At 26.7% G+C, this 23,327-nt stretch overlaps 1 protein-coding gene across 2 annotated transcripts in view; it reads left to right on the top strand.

Annotated features, from left to right (window-relative positions):
- The first annotated feature begins 12,292 nt into the window (after window positions 1-12,292).
- The window catches only part of LOC107452606 (uncharacterized), a 38,143-nt gene continuing 27,108 nt past the window's right edge, over window positions 12,293-23,327 (top strand). The window contains exon 1 of one of the 2 annotated variants that reach the window (XM_071187580.1): window positions 12,293-12,452. The gene's annotated coding sequence lies outside the window, so the exon portion shown is untranslated. The remainder of the gene's footprint in view (window positions 12,453-23,327) is intronic. The other variant, XM_016069133.3, reaches the window with a different exon arrangement.

Here is a 23,327-nt window from a genome sequence, read left to right as displayed (position 1 = left end):
TTCTAAAATTTATTTAGCACTTTGTTTTAAACATACAAATAATTTTTAACGTTTCATTTAGAAATTGAACATTACGATCGAACTTAATAATTATGTAATTATTTATGCATAATAGTGCAAGAAAATATTAATTTGGAAAAAACGCTTTAAAAAAAGTTTTTAACACTTTGTTTTACGCGTATTATGAATTTCTAAACAAACATTTCAATAAATATTTTAAGTAAGATTTGTACATTGTAGTCAATTTATTTAATATCTTTCTTAAGCTAAACATATCTATCTTCAAATTTATAAATTGATTTAAATCAATCTGAGTATGAAGTTTAGAAATCTGCAGCCTTACAAGTAACTGAAATTTAAAAATACTATATCGCGATACAACGCTATATCGCGATTTAAAACTGACGATGCATCACGATATATAATTTCTAATATCGCCCAGTCCTAGTTGTGAGTTTAAACAGCCTTTTTAATCAATTTCATTTTTATCACAAGACATTACTTACGTTGCTTTATAAGGCTTCATGCTATTTTTGAATTAACAAGATTTATAAGGAAATACAGCATTAAATAAAAAAAGAATATGAATGAAACCCGATCATAGCTATGAATTGAACAAGGAAAACCTGCTTATCTAGAGAGTACACAAAACCCAAAACCATCCTGCCATGCGGTTGCAAACAGTTTTCAAATCAAATCAAATATGCTTGGAAACTCCTAAAGTGCTCTGAGATGACACATGAGAGAGGAAACAATTATGTCAAATATTTGAGATTTAATGTTTCGTCAAAACTCACTGTGCTCTGAGAGGACGCATGAGAGAGGAAAAAATTCCGTCAAATATTTAAGATTTCACGTTTCGTCAAAAATTCACGTGATAAATCCTGTTACAAAAATCGCGTCAATTAGTGACGAAACGATAACCAAAAATAAGGAAACACAGCAGCACAAAGACGGCAGAAATACCAAAAAAAGTTAGTTTTATTTCTAAGAGCGCCTTCTCATCTATCGTAACTTGTTTTCTGGATCAAAAAATTCATTAACAAAATTCCAAAACTCGCTGAACATATAACAAAAGATTCACTTGTAAGTAAGAACAAAGGTTTATTCATAATAAGTTATAAAATTATATTGTTGAAAGACAGTATAAAATAGCAAATAACTGCAAATGGTCCATTTTAGGTATTTGATATGTTCATTATTAAATAATATGCGAAATGTCACTTTCTATCAGTTTATTACACGGACATTAGTGTATTTAAATTTGTCCTTATTGCATCGAGCATGATCCTCACTTTCATTACAGAAACTTCGAAACTTAACTAGAACTGCAGAAAACTACTGATTTTTAAGCTCTTAAATCAAATTGAAGGCTTTGAGAAAAATAATGATAAGCCACGTTTTTAAATTGTTCAGGAAAGCATCATTTATGATTTCCATGTAGACAATAAAATATTTCTGTGTATTGTGCTGTGGTGATTCCGAAAACCTATAAACTACACTACATGTTAGAAAATAATGCTAAGAAGCAGTTTGGTGAAAAAATATCACATTCAAAAAAGTAAAGCGTATCACTAGGAGAACTCAAGCCCCTTCAAATATAAAATAATATAATATAAAATAAATACCTCTTATTTATAAATATGAATAGTATCACATTTGAAATAATATGAAACTTAAATTCCTAAAATCGTGAAATATTTAATGAATAATAAGTAAATGTTATATAAAGTTCAAGAATATATAAAGTAATTATTCGCTTTATTCTAATGTTTAGTGTACTATTCAATATTAATTGTAAAGAGACCGTGATTTCTCTTATTTAGTTAAATATCCATATGAATTGACTAATGTGTGTTAGAAATTCTGCCTACAGCAATAAGTTACGAATGCTTCATTCGTAAAGCATATATAATCGCAGGCGCACGAATCCCGGATTAGCCATAACTTAAATTATGAGGCCATTAGCGAGCTCTTGACAGAGAATTATATTTATTCCAGTCATGCTTATAAATATTGTTTTCAAGCTCATCTTTTATTCATATACTGCATTTTAACTGAATTCAATTTTACTTGAGTTATAGTCCTCAATGTTAATCAAATATATTGTTTTACTTTTTATTCAAACTACATAATTATCAATAATCAAAATAGATCGCTTTATACCTGGTGAGTAATGATAAATAGTTTTAAGTTCACAAATATCTAACTCGTTTCATAAAAAAGAGCGTTAAAAATTGCCTAATAATATTTAAATTTTGAATAACATATAGTAAAAAACAGTCTCTAGCTATTTGATTTAAATATTAAATTAAAACTTTTGAAATTAGCAAAATTAAATAGTTTTAATTCCAAAAAAGGATTAAAAAGATAAATTTTTATACCTATTAAACAGCTAATAGAATTATTAATGAGTGAATTTTGAAGAAACTATATTCGAATAACTCCAGAAAATTTCAGTTTTTGCCTCTGATTAACAAACGAATCCATATTTATTAAAGAATATTTAGATAGTTTTACATATTTATTAAATTGCATATGCAATTATTATTAGTATTAATGAAAGAATATTATAATTTTTAAATTTCAAAGATAGAGCAACAAATAAAAAATTTTATATTTGTTTTCCTTCTACTTACTAATACGAGATTTATTTGATAGTTATAATTATTTATTTCTCAATTTTAAATTTCACTAAAATATTATATCCACGCAATAAAAAAATTCTGGTAAAATTATCGTACTGCATAGTAATGACATATCTGGTTAAACAAAGCTATAATTCTGGTAATAACTAAAATATACGGTATTTAAACCATTCATTTGGTAATTATTCCGTTCATATGGTAACAATTCACCAGAAATTCTGGTTTTCTAAATTATAGTTCTTATTATCGCACACTTATGAAAAAATAAAAGGGAATACGAATACAATCTGGAAAGTTAATTTAACCGAATAAATGATTTTTATTCCTTGCTTTGAGGAATCATCATAATAATTTTAAAAAAAAATTCACATTTACCAAATTTTATCACAGATTATAAAACCATATTTTATTGTTAATTTTAATTAAAGTAATTAACAAATCGCTTCATTAAAATTAACCGAGATTTTCAGTTTTCCATAGAGCAAGAAACATTTAAATTTTATTATGTTCCGGTAATTTAAACCAAACATTTTTTATATGAACACAATGAATAAAAGACATATATAATGTCGATAGACAGCAATTTAAAGCAAAGCTTATGTAAAAAATAAAGTTCATATGACATGAAAAATGTCGTTGATGTGTTTATATATGATAAACAAATATTAACAATGAAAACTGTGATTAAATGTAGTAGCAAATTTATGTACAATAAAGTAAAATTTCACAGATTTTGATTAAAAGTGACAAGATATTGTTCCACTTTATCCGAAATATTAGATTTCTTATTCACTCTCTCCTTCCCCAAAGTGTTTATCTTCTTTAAATAAATATGGTCTCAACAAAGCTAAGAGGACCTATACTGTCATTCCCCCTTTTTCTTCTCCTATTTTCCTGGTTTTCTTTTCACTTTTGTTTTTACATCAGCCTTAGTTTCGAGCCCCACTTTACTCTTTCTCCTTGAAGTTTTAGAATAGCTTTTTTACTTCGAGTTTTTCACCACACAATCGCATCCTGTGTTTTTGCTATAAAACTGTACTATTTTAATTTATGATATTAAAGGACTAAGTAATCAAATTCAACCCAAAGTCTCTAAGTCTCTCTAAGTCTACGTGTTAGTCATCCCTTTCTACAAGAAATAAGCTGTTTACATAATTATTGCAAGAAACAAGCTGCGCACTTTCTATCATCAAAAAACAGGTTTATTCATGTTGATGCAGTGTGGCAAGGAAATTTCTGCACAAATTTTCCCAGGGGTTCAATGCTCGAAATATTAAATTACCAAATTATAATTAAATTAAACTTCTTTATATCATTTGTACCCTAAAGCCATGTCCTTTTGTACTTTTTCAAGAGAGAATTTAATGATATTTTGAGTAAACAAGATCTTTCCTTCAATCTTGAAGAATATTATTATTTCGTTAAACAAGCAACCAACCAACTCGCTTCTACACATAATGCATGTCTAATAATTTTTTCTTTGCTTTATACTCAACAATTTTTTTAACTGAAAAAATTTCTTAAGTTCACTTTAAAGTATTAAGCTCCTTGTGACTCTACATTCCGTCAAATGAAATAGGTGTCGTTCAAAAACTTAATTAAAATCTTTATACGAAAAAGATGCCATTTTTTTTCATCAGGTACGTAACAGTAGCATCTCCAACATATTTTAAACAAATATTATCTCTATTTGACTGCAGGAAAATTTAAATATTAACGATTATCAACAAATAATGGAGATGAGAATAAATTAGATATTTTGAAGTTTAAAGTACGGCAGCAGAATTTTTCATTCCTGAAAAATAATTCTAAAAGAAACATTTGGGTTTTATGTTACAGACAGCTATATTTTCAGTTTCCTTCTAATATTTTAAGTACTAGTTTTTCTTATAAAACATTATATAAATTTATATTTATGTTGATATTCATTTTAATAAGAAACATCAGTATGGACTCTAGCATTTACAAAGAAAAATATCTTTCAGACATGTATCAAATGCTAGTGGCATTGAATTATAAAAAAGGATCCATATAACTACCATAGTTATAACTAAACATCAACAAAACAAACAAAAACATGGTGAATTTTTTATAAGTTCATCAAGTCTTTTCAAGACTTCACTGTCTGAAAGACATCAATTTTTCCAGAAGATACTTGACAGTAACTTCCCATCAACTCCAAAACATTTTAAACAAATATTGTCTCTCGTTTATCAATAAATAGGAACGATAGGAATAAATTAGATATGTTTATATTTACTTATCAAGTTATACTATACTATTGAAATAGTTACTCACTATTATACGAAATGTTCTGCATTGGACACAAAACCATTTCCAGAAAAATACTCATAGTGAACATTTAATCAAATTGAAGAAATTACTATCATAAATTGTTTGAGGATATGAATTTCATCAAAAGATTTAGGAATAATGCTAAGTACCCATCAAATAATGATTGTTTTATACAATTGATGGATGTTAAATATTAAAAAACAAAATATATTGATATTCCGAATAAACTGTTGTTTTCTAAAATATGTGTTAGGTTCTATTAATAAACTCGCTACTATAAATTAAAAATTTCAGAGAATGTATAATAATAAAGTCAAGACAATCTTATCTTTTATAGAAATTGTACAATATAAAAGTTGGGCTTTTTCGTCGAGTATTTTTGCTATTGATAAGCAAAGCTATGTTTTTTTTTCTTTTAGAATAATTACAAAGTTGAGCATTTTGACAACTAGTAAACAAAATTTTTCTTCTTTTTTATTCTTTTTGGGAGAACGAGTTTAAATCAAAAATCGTATGTTCCAACCCATGATCCACACATTTTTTTCTTTTCTTAAGATTCCGTCCACATTAACTTTATTAGCTGCTGCCACTTGCAACTGTTCACTTTAACTTTATCCTATGTATTTTCTTTTTCTTTTCTTTTTACATCTTTCAAGCATTTATTTTTTTTCTCATTTATGCATTCTCATTCACATGATCTTTTCGAAAACATTAGCTAAAATGTAGACCCTTTTTTAACTTTTCTCTTTTTCCTAAAATTTTTGATTTTTCTCGTGTACTTTTTTGTTCTCAGAGCATGGTCTTATTAATCAAATATTTTTTTTAAAAATTACAAGTTTTTGTGTCAGTATGAGTAAAGATATCTTATTTAACAGAATTTTTAAACATCATCAAAAGACTTTCGGCACCTTTATAGGGTCAGTTGTAAGTAATAACCTATAAATAATAGGTCATCTATGATGCCCTGTTATATTATGCATATTTTTAAACTCCTTGTCAAAAATGGAGTCAAAATATATCCAAATTAAAGGGTGGTTATTAATATTTGAGCCGAAAACAATAACACTATCGAAATCTAGCAAATCATTACTGAAGAAAACGAAGCGTAAAACACCAAAACCTATTTGATTATGGGAGAAAAAAAGGAGTTTAAATGCGATTATTAACTCCAAGTTTCATTGGGCAATAAAAACTGCTTTGATGCTTTTATCTTGCCTTCTTCATTAACAAATTAACAGATTTCAACAAAGCTTTTCATTTTTTTTCTTTGCTTAATTAAAATTTGCTACACTTAATATGTATGCCTTTTTAACCTCATTTTTGACAAAAATTCTAAAGATATATGTTTAGGGTAGTGATTGCGGAACACCTTTTTTCATTAAAATTTCGTGAAATCAATATTACAAATGTAATTTTTAAAACTTTAATTGCACCCAGTTTTAATTCATATTTTAAATTATTATTAAGAAATTATTCATAATTTAAATCCTTCTTAAGAAATTATTCGTAATTTAAATCCTTCTTACGAAATTATTTATATTAAAATTATCTTAATTAGTTTTTTAACTGATGAGTTTAGATGAGAATTCAATGCAAAACAACGTAAATAATATAAAATTAATTTCATTACAAAATTCATTAAACTTATTTGATAGTAAGGCAAATTTTTTTAAATAAAAATACAAAATACAATATTTTAATGTCATATCCATGTAGCATACTTTTATTTATTATTGTATCTAATCTGTTTTAGAAATAAATAAATAATAATAAGGGCGTAAATAATTCCCCCACGCAAAGCGAGGGTTGTGAGGGAATTATTTACGCTGAGTGTGTCTGTATCATCCCCAAAATGATTCGATTAATGAACAGAGCGCCAAAAAAAAAAAAAAAAAAGAACCCCCCTGAATAACTTTTGATCTAATTATCGGATTTTTACGTCTTAGGACTCAATCTTAATGGATGGAAGAGGTGACCTGAAATATGCTAATTACTTGGTGCAGACGATATTTTATTAATCATTTTTCGATGGGATCTGATTTCTGTCCCCTAAAATATAGTGGTAGACGCAATCTGGAAAATATGGTCCCCATAGTTTGGTCAGGAGAGCGATCAAAAGTTTAGACTCCCTAATGTTAATTTTACTTTTTTCGTATTTCACCATATCTCGAGAACTTTTTAAGCAAATTAATTTTAAAAAATTTTCACACGATTACAGAATTCGCTTACCCAAAGATAATTCTATGCAAAAAAATAATTTTTTTGTAAATATTTATCATTTTTTATTATTTATTGAAAAACATTTTTTCAATAACAAATTTGACAAATTTTGAATTGTAAGGTATACAATTCTATGCGTCATTTTAAAGTATGTAATTTTACGTGGCAAAATCAGTTGAATAGTTTCTGAGAAATCGAATTTTAAAGAAATCGCTTATTTAAAATTTGATTTCCTGGGAACTGTTAAGATTATTTAACTCAAAATTTGTATTTTGCCATGTAAAGTTGCATACTTTAAAATGACTTAAAAAATTGTATATCTATTAAATGAAAAAATATTATGAAATCCAAAATTTTTTCTGTTACTATTAAATAAAATAATATTATGAAATTATTTTTGGATAAGCGAATTATATAATTGCATTCAAAAAATTTTCAATGTGCTCAATGAGTTCTCAAAATATGGCGAAATACGAAAAAAGTAAAATTAACATTAAGGAGTATAAACTTTAGATCGCTCTCCTGATCATACTAAGAAGACCATACTTTTCAGATTGCAGCTACCCCCCCCCCTCTCGCATACTTTGGAAATTAAAAATCCGAATTTGTTGAAAAAAAGAGTATGTTAATTAAGAGGAATTGCGATTTTGTGTCTGATTTCGTAACTTAAAATATCGTCTGCACTAATTAGGTAGCATATTTGAGGTCACCCCCTTGCACCGTTGAGAATGATTCCTAGAACGTGAAGATCCGAGTGATCAAAAGTTATTTAAGGTAGTCCGCTTTTCTTTTTTTTTTTTTTTTTTTTTTTTTTTTTTTTTTTTTTTTNTCTCAGATTTTTTTTTTTTTTCTTTTTTTTTTGTGGTACACTCAACCATTTTACACTATTGTTTATTTAAAGATCAAGAAATGAATTATAGATTCTTAAGCTCGAATACCAAAGCATGTAACGTATGAAACCCATAAGCATTTGAAACGTATAAACAAAATGTATAAGCGTTTTGCATTTGTTGAAAATTACGTGATGAATTTTGAAATAAAACATAATTTCAAAATATAACTTACAGAAACTTCGCTTTAAAAAAAATACAATTAGGAAATATATCATACTAATTTCTTTAATGTATAGTAAAGAAGAACGCTCACCATGCTGAAAAATTTGTTTCTTTCATTTCGAAAATTTACAATTTAATTTTATGACAGATAAAAATTAGACAAAAGGTATTTTTTATAAAGTTTATAAAAAAAATATTATTCATAATATAGCTGAATACTCGTACTTCGTTTGGGGTAAAAATAGTAATAGGTAAAAATATCATAAATGATAAATAAATCTGCACTAAGCAATCATAATTAGTTAATCCATTTAATTAGGATTATTTAAAAATTTTACATTATTGCTCTCGGTATATTTACATTATATGATTTTAAAAAGTTAAACTTAACAAAAAAATTATTTTATATTTAGTATACTTTGGCATCAAAAATGAATTGATAATGTTGATCACTGCCAATACATGCTAGTCCAGATTAATCATCACGCATTTATCTCGATGAACCAACACATTGATACTATTACCTTTTAATTTACTTTATTTAGATTTATGGAGAAACGTTAAAAATCGTAACAATAAGCAAAATAACACGTGGTTTCAGATAGTATTCAAATTGCTAATGCGGTATGATGATTTTGTCTATGCTAACTTGACATAATCAAACAAATATGAAAAAAGTTTTAATGAGCGTGTAATAAACTCTCATTGTAACTAGTTTGGGATTCAATAAGCTGGTGTTATCTTTTAAATTATTAAAAAAAATCGTCTTTTAATTTGCGCAGTACAATTATGAAAATTATTAATTATTATTAATTATTGATTAAAATTATTAATTATTGAAAATTATTAATTATTTAAAATTATTAATTACTTAAAATTATTAATTATTTAAAATTATTAATTAATTATGAAAATAAGGGATTTTTCAAAAAATTGTTCAAAGGTGTCCAGTCTCCTTCAGAAGCCTTGTCTCTACAACTTCAACTCCATATCTTTTTCAATCTTAGGTTTATCATGATGATATGTGTGATGATAAACCTATGGGAACATTTTTTTTTCACGCTTCCTTCCTGGATGGACGAATTGAAATTTTTGAACGATTGTAAGAATCTTTTTTAAAATTGCCCCTTGCACCCGCTGTCCGAATTTCAAGACACTAATACAAATTGCCCTAGGGTTATAAGAAGAACACACAAACTCTTATTTCTATAGATAAAAAGGAACAAAATCGAACTTATTCAAACTATTGAAATTTAAAGCATAACGAAAATGTTATTGAATAAAATCTTTCGCTTATTGCCTCTCGCTTGTCCTTTTCTTGATACTTTATCACATGCTTTCATTGTGACCTCTGTTATAGTCGTAACTGAGCTTTCAACCTCTTCCTTTACCATTAAAGGCAAATCTTTATTCACAATATCTCTAAAGTTTAGAGATTTGGTAACCTATTTTCTATTGCATATTGCTGATTTTTTTTCTTTGCTTTAGTGATGCTAAAAATGATTTTAAAAAAAACGAATTAGGATTAAGCAGAAATTAGAATTTTTCGAGTACGATCTTAAGATTCAAATCAAATGCATCTGTAAATCTACTCAAAATGAATTCGAAATATTTTAAGACATTCGATTTGAGAAGTTTTGTTTGCTATTAGTAAACAAATTTCAAAAATTCACTCTCTCGCTACACCTAATGTGTAGTGAAGTATGATTGATAGTAATAATTAAGCGTGTAAAAACTAATTAATAATGCGATTAAAATTTGACATACAATGAGTTTTTCAAATATCTCAAATCCTTGTCTTCTCTATTGGAGAAAAAATGCAAATAAAGATTGGGTAGATCAGAAAAATGTTATTTATTTTAATATATGAAATATTAAATTGAAAAATGAGTATTAATTTTATGAAAGATTAAATCAGGCTATCATTCAACATAACTAAGGCTCCTCTATCTTATTTTAATAATTAAATTATACATTGTTATAAATGATAGCGTTATTATAATAGATGGTATTATTATATACGATAGTATTATTATAAATGATAGTACTACTTAAACGTGTAAAAACTAATTAATAATGCAATTAAAATCTGAGATACAATGAGTGTCTCAAATATTCCATATCCCTATCTTCATTATTAGAGAAAAAATGAAATATAAGGATCGCATAGGTCATAAAAATGCTATCGTAATTGTAATATTAAATTCAGAAATGAGTATTAATTTTATTATGGATTATCTTGGGCTATCATTCAAGAAAAAAGATTCCCCTATTATATTTAACAGTTAAATTATTATAAATGATTGAATTGTTATAAATTATAGCACTAATTAAACGCGTTAATAATGCGATTAAAATTTTAAGCACAATAAGTGTCTCAAATATCCCAAATCTGTATCCTCCTTATTAAAGAAAGAAAAATAAAAAACAAAAATTGAAAAGGTCATAAAATGCAATAATAAATGCAAAATTAAATTGAGAAACGAGTGCTAATTTCATGAAGGATTAACTCGGGCTATCATTCAACAAAATGTTAAGATCCTACCTATTATATTTAACAGTTAAACTGTACATTATTATGAATGATAGTATTATTATAAATGATTGTACTAATTAAATGCGCAAAAATTAATTAATTATGCGATTAAAATTTTGAGAAACAATGAGTGTCTCAAATACCCTTATTAGAGAAAGAAATGAAAAATAAAAGTTTGGATAAGTCATAATTTTTTTTTTTTTTTTTAGTAAATGCAATATTAAGTTGAGAAATGACAGTTAATTTTATGAAGAAATAAATCGATCTATCATTCAATAAAAGTCTAAGAATCCTCGATTATATTTCAACAGTTAAATTTGAATTATAGTTAACTCTCATTTAACTTAACTATTTTGCTTAACTGTTTTAACTTTGTCATTGTTATTTTCAACTGCGTCTTTGTTACTCAACTGATAATTTTTAACGGTTTAAATGTTATTTTTTAACTGTTTTTAACAGTGCCACTTAATTTTTAACTGTTTAATTTTTCTACGAGTTAACTTATTTTTCAACTGTTACACATTTGTGATGTTAAAAACTTTTTCTTTCCTTAAATCTTTACTGTATCTTGGGTGTTAGTTGTCCTGCAAAATAGGACAGTTTTTTTTAAAAATATACATAAAAGTGGTAACAAAGATGATTCAAGAATTGTCTATTTCTGAAAGAATTGATACTAGACGTCTTATAAATACAACTCTTTATATGAATTTTTAAAATCATTAAGAAAATTTAAATCAGAAACGTAATTCCATTTTGCGCAGAAAAATTTTATTATATAAACGAGGACGAAACAATAACGATATCGAAATCGTGCGACTCATTAATCAGGATGGAGAAAAGAAAACAATAAAAAACAGTTTAATTATCTGAGTAAAATTTAATATGTTTTGAATAATTTCCTTTTAAATCCTTTCTCATCTGACAATCAAATAGGTCTCGATTTTTCAGTCCCGCCTCCTTCAGTAGTAATTCGTTAGCATACGAAAAAGTTTTTTTTTCTTTCTTGCTATTGCTTAAATATTAATTTGCGACCAGTAATGTGCATGCTCTTTTACTTTATTTTTAAAAGCATTCTAAAAATATATACGAAGGGCAGTAATTACAAAACACCCTGTATGTAGGAATAAATCTATCCTACTTTAGCTACCACCTTTTATTTTAAAATCTCTGCCCTGATTCATCAAGACAGATCTTCGACAATTGATGCTTTTACAGAATTATTTCGCGTAATGGGGTTTTTTACGTTTAATCTCTCTTATTTTCTTAACTTCTATAAAAATTTAAATTATTTCTTATTCGTTTCAAAATCATTTTTCTTTTTGCCATTTGTTACAATAATGACAATTTTGCTATAAATAAATGTGAAATAAAATCCATCAAACGAATAAATGATATCGTTAGTCTACCTTAAACTAAATAAATAAAAATAAAAAAATAGGCATTACGCAACACTAATGAATCTTTTCCACGATAAAACGAAATTTTTTTGGCGATTACTGACGTTTTGGCGTCTTATCTGTTATTTGGCGACAACGCTCTACACTTTCTAATATACCATCTCACATTCTGCAAAGCATCGATACAAAAGCGCGCATTACGTTAAGCGCTCCAAATTGCTTTCCAAAAAACTTTTTAAACTATTTATCGGGTTAAAGAAAGCCTATTTGCAGCTTTAACAAAAGATCTTGCCGATAGAAAGTGAGTTTTTTCATTTTTTTTTCTTCTAACAGTTCTACTTTTACATTTAATAAACCGTCATTTTATGTTTAAACTCTTATACTTACAATTTTTTCCACAAGAGTCTAGTACCTACTGATTTATTTTAATTTATTTGTCATGCAAAATATTATTCCTTTATAATAGTTTAACAAAATATTTCTCTTAGTAAAGATTAGCATTTATTTTCCCAAAATATACTTTGTTTTTTAATTGTTAGAAAAGCAAATATAACTTTATGTATATAAAAAAACAAAGCTTAAATATATTTTCAATGTTTCAAAACTTTTTTTAAAAAATGCCTCTCTCTCCTTATTATACTATAAGTTGAAAAATGTTTTCTATTATTTTCTCTTTTGTTTCTCTCAAATATTGCCCCATTGAAGAACATTTTCTTAGATTATCTATTGAAGTAAAGTAGGTAATAAACAAACCCATATCTTTCGGGATTATAGAAGTAAAAAGTTCAATTTTCATCCACGATTTCCTTTTTAAAAAATACCTAAAAAATACTTTAATATCGAAAATGTTTTTATTACTCACTTAAAAACTTAAAACAATTTCAAAGTATTTAATCTAGATATCTGCAATTTTTTTTTATATATATAATTTTGAAAAACTAGGTAAAACTTCAGTGGTTTTTTCATCAAAATCAAAACTTTAAATGATTTTTCTCGTTTAAGATTTTTGTGTTTATATATTATTCGAATCCTTAAAATATTTTTTATTTTATAGCAGAGTTTTGAAGTAATTTTTTAGATCCAGAAAGTGTGGTCTTTTCGTCAAAATAAAAATTTTAAAGGATTTTTCGCGTTTGAGATTTTTGTATTTATATATTATTTGAATCCTAAGAATATATTTTTTCTTTTAAAGGCAGAGCTTTAAAAAAATTAATTTTTTAGATCTAGTACACTTAATTAAAGTGTACGTTATAAATGATTAATATTTTTACAACATATTATACCTACATGAGTAATGCTTTTTTTCTTTAACGTAACTAACCATAGAAATTTTTTTAATTAATATATAAGAAAATGAATACTCATATATAAGTATTTATCTAATATAATAATACAGATAATATATTAATTTAGTGTTGAGTAATTCTCTAAAAACTAAGCATTTTAAATCACAAATTCTTAAAAACTAAAAATCGTCTTTATAAGGTACTTATTTAACTCTTTATAAGGTACTTATTTAACTCTTTATAAGATACTTATTAAGAGAAAAATAAAGGGAACTCACTTTTACGATGCTGATTGTTAAGTCAATCTTCTGGCTCAGAAAATATGAAATTTTTATACAGGGTCTGCTAAGTTCTAGAGGAAAAAATTAGGCTTACAGTTCTTCTAATAGTATTATATTTAAAAAATGTTTTCATGTATTATAAAAACACATTGTGAAAAATTACGGTAAAAATTACCGGCACTCTTTGCCGGTTCTTTTTACCCAAATATTTTACGAAACAAAAAAAAATAATAAACAATGATTTTTACAGTAATAATTACCGTAAAATCACTCTTGAAAAACATTACTGTAAAAATTAAGACATAATATTTTACAGTAAAAAAGGATTTCACGGATGATATCCTTAAAGCACCGTTACTTTATACCGTAATTTTCTACAGTGAGCTGTATAGGATAACGACAGCAAAAATTTTTACACAGTTCAGTTTAGAATTTTAGATCTATTGTAAGAACATCAAATGAATCAGATCTTCCAAGCATTCAATCAATCCACCAGAGAGGTAGGAGTAAACAGTGTTGCAGGCGCAGGACTAAAAATTCAATATTATTTCCTAAAATAATAGAAAAATTCCCTGGTCCGAGAGAGTCACATAAAAACCTGCAACAAACTTTAAATGATACATCTTGGTGAATTAAATAATCAAACGTATTCAAAAATATTATTTTGCACCTTCAAATATATATAGTTTACGAATTCAACTTAAATAACTGAAATGTTGTAATAAGGATTTTAAATAAGTTTAAGAAAAAATTTCAGGCAAGCAAGCTGAGTGACTTTTAGGCAATTTAAAAAAAAATTCAGGGAGTTATATGCATAGAAATGTATTGGAAGAATTATGTCTAAAAAGTATTTTAAAAAAAACTTTCAATCTCAAGCTTTTCTTGTGATATTTCGTTTGAACATGATATTTTTGGGTATGTCTTAATGGTGACTTTTAGGCAATTTAAAAAAAAATTCAGGAAGTCATATGCATAGAAATTTATTGGAAGAATTATGTCTAAAAATTATTTTAAAAAAAACTTTCAATCTCAAGCTTATCTTATGATATTTCGTTCGGACATGATATTTTTGGGTATGTCTTAATGGTTTGTGTGAACGTAGTAGAACATAAAAAACAATCAATGTCTTGACGCATTTGTTTCACAAAAAGTATTACCTCTAGCAAATTGATGGGTTTTTTTTAAAAAATTTCAGATGATTTGAAGTTTTAACCCCCAAAACTTCGATAAAAAAATTTCGCAAAAATAAAAAAAATTATGCATCTAACAGTTTTAAATAACGAACATTTCTTGAAAATATGTCAAGTAATACAACCCACCCAGACTCTTAAAAAAACTGACTCAGAAATATTAAAAATCTATTATTAGATTAATCATACTCGATAATAATAATATGTTTTAAATTATTTTAAACAACATTAAAATAATTCTTTTATTATCATTATGTGTGTAAAAGTAAGAATATGGAACCAAAGGTCCTCCAATGGCAGCAATAAAATAATTTTTAAGAAAACCTATGCAACGAATGATAATAATTGTATCACATTTTAGACAAATTTTAATAAAATTTCAGAAAACATTCAAATTAAATCATTAAAATTCCATAATGTATAAATACTAATACAATACAATATATTTAAATTTTAGCAACATATAGATACATACCCTTTGCACTCTGATGTCTCCTCTGAGGCACTATCAACAGTCACCACTTTAAAATTAAAAAATTTTGCATAACTAATTATTTTAAAAATTTTAAAAATTATATAAAAATAGTGTATTATGTGTTTTAAATTATTTATAGCTTATGTTCAAACAGTATTTTAAAGGTTATATCACTTCTCCATCTTAATTTTTTAAAGAAATTTTTTTTAAGCAAAATATGTTCACCTAACAAAATGTAGTGCTATTAATTATTTTAAAGTTCTAAGTAATATACTCACTGAAAAAACTATAGTCACTGAAAAAACTATAAAAGTAATTTTTCTTCTGAAAATGGTAAAAACCTATAAGAATTTCTTTTAAAGAATATAAAGTTTGAAAAACTTCGATTAGTTTTTAAAACTATAATTTTAGGCAATTAATTTTTCACAATCATAAACAACTCGTTGCTCTTAGTTTGTGTATTTTTTCTTTTAATTTTTAGGACAAATTGATATTGATTTTATTACTCTATATAAAAGGAAGTTATTATCTATTGAAATCAAAACTGAATTCATTTCACTGAATTCATTCCGAAATCTTTTTCTTTTCCTGAAACGTTCTTTAGTGAACACAATTGTGCATTATTCAACGGCAAAATAAAGCGTCGTAAAAGGCTACTTACACCATCGATAGGAATAAATAGAAATATTAGTCACATGAAAGTTGAAAAAAACGCTTTTACTGTTTAAAAAAATAGTTAGCTTTTTAAAAATCAAGCCATATAGAAATAATTTAACGCTTTTTTACCTATTTTCCAAAATAATGGACCCAAATTCTCTCTCCCCTTCTCCCTCTCACCCCCCTCTCTCCTCCCCCTAGCTTGGATGTTTTTCATTACTTTTTCCTTTCTTGGAATTAGGAAAATAAATTTCATCATAAATTTATTAAAACTCATTACATTTACTGAAATAGTTTCATTTATTTCTTATTGATTTACGCATAGATTATGGTTTTCGACTGTCAAAAAGTCAGCTTAAATAAAGCTTGAATCATCATTAAACATTATTCTTAATTGTTGCAGCCTTATAATACGCCTTATTCACGAGATGAGAAATTCGGTAACCTGTTAAAGTTAGTTGAGAAATAATTCTCGGCCATCTTTTTAAAGTTTGGGTGAAGCACAGTTTAAATAGCTTGCAACTTGACTTGTTCTCTAGTTGAAGTTGCTCCTTAATTGTACCGGGATGATTTAGGAATGCACTTGACTCATGATTTAGGTAACAACGTATCGTTTTTAACTAAGTGATATTCCAAGCCTTAAACATTAGTTATTTAGATAAGCAAATTATTCTGTTATGCTCTACCGCTGTTTCTTAACCATTATATGATGTATTAAATTGTCTGTACATTACTGTAGTTCTGCTATAATCTTACACGAGATGTTCAAAAATTACAATGAAAACTTGTAAAACCGATTAAATTAAATAAAAACTTAACGCAGATACACAGCGACTTCATTCTTTTTCATTGATCTTCGCGTGAAAAAAAATAAATAATTTATTTGCTAGAGTGTTCTCTATACAATGATTCTTTCAATATCAGAGGTGGTACGATTTCGGAGACATATAATTTAGGCAACTTCCCTCTAAGACCTGGGAATCGAGCTGGGAAAGTTTAAAATATAAGCAAAGTTAAGAAATTAAGCATAACCTTAATTATTACATCCCCACCACTTCATATATTGTGGAGAGGAAAGCGATGGGAATAAGGAATACTTTTCTATTGTAAAAGAATACTTAAGCCATCAATAGGTATTTTCTTTTTAGTGACATAAAAGCTGAAAATATACTTGAGGACGTAAACCTGATTCTAAAGTCAAGAAAAGTCTTTTAAATGTAAGCAAAGTTAAAAAATTAAAAAAACTCGTAATTTTTACTTTGCTACTACCGTCATGTGGGGCTACTTTGTGCAACGGGGGCTACTTTGTGCAAACTCGAATTTGGCACTTTTCAAGTGCTGCCATTCAGTATTATGTTTTTTTCAAGTTAAAAATATGTGGAATTTGAAGATAGAAGTCTCCTCTATTACTACAAACATTTTTTCGAATTTTAAAACAATCTCAGAGTGTGTTTTGTTTATCCAATGTCAACAACTTTCCGAAAACGTCGGACGTCGAAAAGTGTGCGTGGAAACTTTAGCTGTGAAATGCAAAGACGTGGATAAAATAACTGTCGTAAGTGCAAAATTTTTTATTTATATATTAATTAACAATTATACCATGTTAGCGTTAAAAAAATTTGAAAATTAATAACAAATAAGTGGAAAATGAAAAAAAATGCAATGTGGGGCTACTTTGTGCAAAGTTTTATTCGTTTTTTTTTCGACAGAAAAATGGTCAGACGTTATAAAAAAATACCTGGAACGAGAAACTACCGTGATTACACTTTAGAAAAGCTGCAACAATGTTTACAAGACGTTGCTGGTGGTATGTCGATTGCAAAAGCTTCTCGGAAGTACAAAATCCACAGAAATACTATATGTAATAAAATTCACAAGAAATACGTAAAACGTGCTGGTAAACTCTAATTTTTCTTCTACAAAGATTTTTGTAATGAATTAATCAAACAATTTTACGCATAAAAATATATTTTATAGACATCAGGTGATTTTGACAGAAACTGAAGAGCAAGTTCTGTCATGTTCGTTCAAGCATGTTATGCTCAAATTTATCAATATTATAAATGTTAATGAATATGTAATAATTATTATTTTTGAAACTTCATCTATTTCAATGTTCAAAAATTTCTATGGTTTTCTTTTGTTTAAACTCAAATGTTTGGAAATAAACATTCATTTTAAGAAAAAAATTCTTTATAAAAAATGGTTTTTTAACGCTGAAAATTATTTTCAAACTAATATCTTTACATATCTTGATTTTTTTGTAATTAAAAATGTCAACAATTAACCTTTTTAATAATTTTATATCAATATTTTACTAAAAAACATGATTATTAAACTGAATTCCTGGCGCTGCACAAAGTAGCCCCAATTGTGCAAGGCATGTTTTGACTTATTATTTGTAAATATTACATACAAATAATGCCAATATTGATCAAATTCTCTCGTCTGAGTCCAGTTATGAATATAATATCGATAAATTTTACTAAAGTTTGAATTAACATAGTTTTTTTACATGTCAAAGTTCAAAAACTGCGAAATCCTGCACAAAGTAGCCCCAGATGACGGTACTTTATACATTGTGGACAGGAGAAATATGGTAGTAATCGATACTTTCTATGGTAAAGGGATACTTACACTATCAATAGGTATTTCGCTTTTCAGTCACAAAAAAACAAACCGTAATACAACCGTAATTTTTATTTCGCTACTACTTTATATATTGAGAAGAGGAGAAATGTGAGAGTAAGAGATACTTTCTATGGTAAAGGAATACTTACACTATCAATAGATATTTTGCTTTTCAGTGACAAAAAAACAAACCGTAATACAACCGTAATGTTTACTTCGCTACTACTTTATGTATTGGGAAGAGGAGAAATGTGGGAGTAAGAGATACTTTCTATGGTAAAGGAATACTTATACTATCAATAGGTATTTTGCTTTTCAGTGACAAAAAAACAAACTGTAATACAACCGTAATTTTTATTTCGCTACTACTTTATATATTGGGAAGAGGAGAAATGTGGGAGTAAGAGATGCTTTCTATGGTAAAGGGATACTTACACTATCAATAGGTATTTTACTTTTCAGTGACATAAAAGCTCAAAAAATACTTTTACAATATTAAAAGTGTTAGCTTGGCCTTGTCGGAATAATTTTAATTTTTTAACTATTTACTAAAGAAAAGAGCTCTAAATATCCCCTTTCCTTTTTTTTTTATCTACAATACCTTTTGAATGTAGAATTTTAAACTACTATTTCCAAGTGAGTTTTTTATCTATCTTTTTATATCAAATATAAAATCCTTTGGTCACAATTACGTTTGGGCATAGGGTAACTGTGGACGTAAACCCAATTCTTGAAGTCAAGAACAGTTTTGATACTTTCAAATAAATAATGCAAGAAGTCATTTTCTCAAAACACTGCTCAAAACATTCGAAAGGTGAAAAGAAACATGGATTTTAGTACTTAGATGCGTGCATCAGTAAAATCCCTTTTGGTTTGTCTAGAACATCTTTCTACAGTTTTATGCTTTTCGAGTCTGGTTCAAACATTCGTTACATTCTATTCGGTTATTCTGAACAATTTTATTTGAAAAAAAAATAAGAATTGTTTTACGAAATTTCAAAAATGTTTAATACTTAAAAATTGAAGACAGATAGGAAGTAAATTTGAATCAAATGGATAAGCAGTTTTTCGTATTTACTTAAGATTTATAGCTGGGAAACGTTTAAAAACCGTATTCTTTTATCTGCAGGAAAATTTTCGAAAATATTTTATTCTTTGCTAAAATTTTCTTTTCAGGGTATGTACAACTACCTATTTTACTAAATGATTTAATTTTTTAACGGTTTTTTTTTTTAATTTTTATAATTTACATTTTTTTTTAATTTTTGCAATACAATTTTTTTTTCAAAATTTTGCAATACAATTCTTGTTTAAATTAAAATAAATTTATAAAAATTAAAGTTTTAAATGTGTAGCTTTCTATAATGCTAATACAAAATTAAAATTCTCTTAATACAAAAAAAAAACATTAAATATACTAGTAATTCTTTAAAAGAAGTGAAAAATATTTTTAAAAATATTTATGGTAAACTGAAAATCACAGAGCTATTTCATAGTAGATGTGGTAAAATTTGATAATTATATCATGATACTTTAGAGAATGGCATAAAAACCATTTACTCGGATCAATTTACTTTCACTAAATGTGTGGTTTATAATAATTTTGTGGGCTATAATAATACTGAACTATAATTTCAAAAGCCAGAATTTCTAGTAAACCATTACCATATGAACTGAGAAATTATCATATGAATAGTTAAAGTACCATATAGTTTAGTTTTATTAGCAAGTATCGTGGTTGCTTTTTACCAGAAATATCATTACCATACAGAATTATCTTCTCTGAGGAATATGGCTAACAGATTTTGAGATATCACATTTAAAAAAAAGAGGAAATAATAGAAAAAACATGTTTTGAGATATAAAAGTCCAATCAGATGGGTGAAAGAATGCCAGACTATAGATAAATTGTTTTTTAAATTGAACTTACCTAATTGGGAAAGAAACAAATTTCAAAGTTTTCTTTAGAGAGATAAATATAAATTCTTTCATCTAGTATACAAATTTAAAGCTTGATGTTTGTCAAAGATGATCTAAAATAGGTAGGAAACTTTCCATAGGTAACTTTCTTATATATATACTTTATAATCTTTGAATTTAAAAAAAAAGTTTATTATTAAATATCTTCTCGTAAAGTTTTAGTTTTTTTTGTATAAATGTTTTAATAAATCTGTATTTTTCTTCAAATATAATAAATGTGCTTTAATAAATATTCAAAAATTTCTTATACTATGTAGTATTTTGCGTTAACTTAATTTTAAAACATATTTACTTATCAACATAACAAAACTCCTAACTTGTAAAAAAAAAGTAATATAAAAACAATTTTAGACCCATTTATTTCTTAATACATAATTTTCGCAATATTGCGTACTTTAAGAACTCATCCTTCTTGATGACTTTATTACGTGCCAGAGTTTCTTCATTTCCTAATGTTTTGCGTGTTTGTTCAGTCATTTCATGAACTAACCGTTTTATTTGTATAACAGGAAAACTAAACTGTTGTTCAATTTGTTTAATCTTATTAACTCCTAAGCACAAACAGAAATTTTCCTGCGATGCGACTTAATGTTGAGAAATTTGAATAATAGAAGTAATTATAAATATAAGTAGCTTTTGTTTTAATTTAAGTTTGAATAAATAGCTTAGTTAGGAAGTAGCTTCAATTATTTGGGCTCGAAACAAGTAATTGAAATTGTTTAATTAAGAATTGTTATTAGTTGTGTCAGACTTATCATACCGCTCTAAAAGTTGTTTTATAAATTATTAATATATTTACTGTTAAAAATGGTATAATGTTTTTCGTTTCAATATGTTTCAAATTCTGTTAAGTACATTGCACATAATCTTCAGATAATTTTTAAGTAGTCATTTACCCTTTGACGCAGATGGGAGACTGGTGTTCCTTTTATATATTGTTTTCTGATGCTCTAGTTATAAGCAAAAATTTATTTTGGTATTATTTAATAATAAAAGCAGTCTAATCGCAGGATTATCAGAATTATATTTGTACTAAAATATAAAATCCACACCAACCGGCTATATGGTGGTCAGAGAGCTGACCTCAAGTCAAAAAGGTAACAGATTCGAATCCCGGATAAGACATGGATGTTTTTTCCTTCACTCCATTGTTCTAACTGTCCTTCTTACTTTTAAAGTAATGTTTGCCCACTTATTATTGTGCCCCTAAGAGGTCAGCAAATCTGCCCTTCTGATATCCGAATGACGAAACTCAATATCCGTGTGGGCGTAAAAAAAGAAATATAAAATCCAAAAAAAGGAGTTTACTTTTTTTTTCAATCATAAAATTTATCAATAATTAATTTTGCAAATTAATGATATTTAAATGATGAACAGCTATTTCTCTTAGGTCTAAGTTAACTGCAAATAAGAGCAAATTTGAAAAATTATTCTTTGGAAGATTTTACCTTTAACACAGAAAAAGGCACCAGTGTTTCACGCTGTGTTTCATAACCGTTAATTATTAAATTGCTAAATATACTATTTTTTCACTTATTTTGACCTAAATTAATACAAAATAATAAAAAAGTATGAAAAATATGTTACTAAATATTTTGCGCCAAATGGTTAATATATTTTTCTTAAATTAACACGGTTTTTCGTAACTCTGTCACCAAGGAAATTGAAAAAGTCACAGTTTTAGTGCCTTACACTTGAAGCAAATTGATGATTTTAAACTATATACATAACCTTGCAGTGAAGAATTATCTGGGCTTTAGAATGGACAAATAACCTAAATATTACAAAAATTATTAAACATTTTTTAAAAAATCGCGAGTTTGGCGACATTTTTTCCACAAAGATGAAAATTATCAAAATCATTGCCTTATTCTCAGTTTTTGCAAATTTTTATGAGACCATGTAATGCAGCATTGGAGTAAGTTTTTAAATATTAAAAAATTAGACCACAAAACGCTTTTCATTTTCACAAAACTGTGGTTTTTCTCCATATTGACGTTTTGCGCCCTTTTTAAAATAAGCACGGACTGAGCTGACTTTAAATAGGCTGAACTTGTCGTAATAGTCATCAGCAAGTGTAGCAAACTCGCAGCAGGTATGAAAATAGCCTATTATTCGCAAAAAATCAACATTTCACATGACGACGAGGCCTTCGAAAAACAGACTTAAATGGTTTATTTAATAGCTTGTACAACTTCTCAGAAAGCAGTATCATGTTTCACGAAAAAAATATCTATTTCAAAGCACATATCCGGATTTATTTTTTCTTTCATTAAATGTGGTACCATCTCTGACTCACAAATGAGATTTTATTTCATCTGATCAACTAATCCATGTTGTGAATGCATTGCTCCAAAAATGTTATTCACGTAGTATGGTGACCCTGTAATTGTAGTTTTAAACAGAGAAGTAGTTTAATAGTAGAGTTTAGCAGTTAAAACAGAGATTATAATTTGAAACTACTCAGAAGACATGAGAGCCTCTGAGTTAACTATCCGAGGACGTCTTGAATAAATAACAGTTCACGTTACATGAAACGGAAAGTTTAAAATTTTGCATGCTTTTTAGCAACTTTATGAATCTCAATAAGCAAAAATAAGATTTAAAAAAATATTAATAAACAAAAGTATTTTTTAGACAATTTAAGAATAATCACTATATATATATATATATATA

The sequence above is a fragment of the Parasteatoda tepidariorum genome, chromosome X1 (genome assembly GCF_043381705.1).
Source record: "Parasteatoda tepidariorum isolate YZ-2023 chromosome X1, CAS_Ptep_4.0, whole genome shotgun sequence".
NCBI classification, from domain to species: domain Eukaryota; kingdom Metazoa; phylum Arthropoda; class Arachnida; order Araneae; family Theridiidae; genus Parasteatoda; species Parasteatoda tepidariorum.
This window is presented reverse-complemented; position numbering and strand designations above follow the sequence as displayed.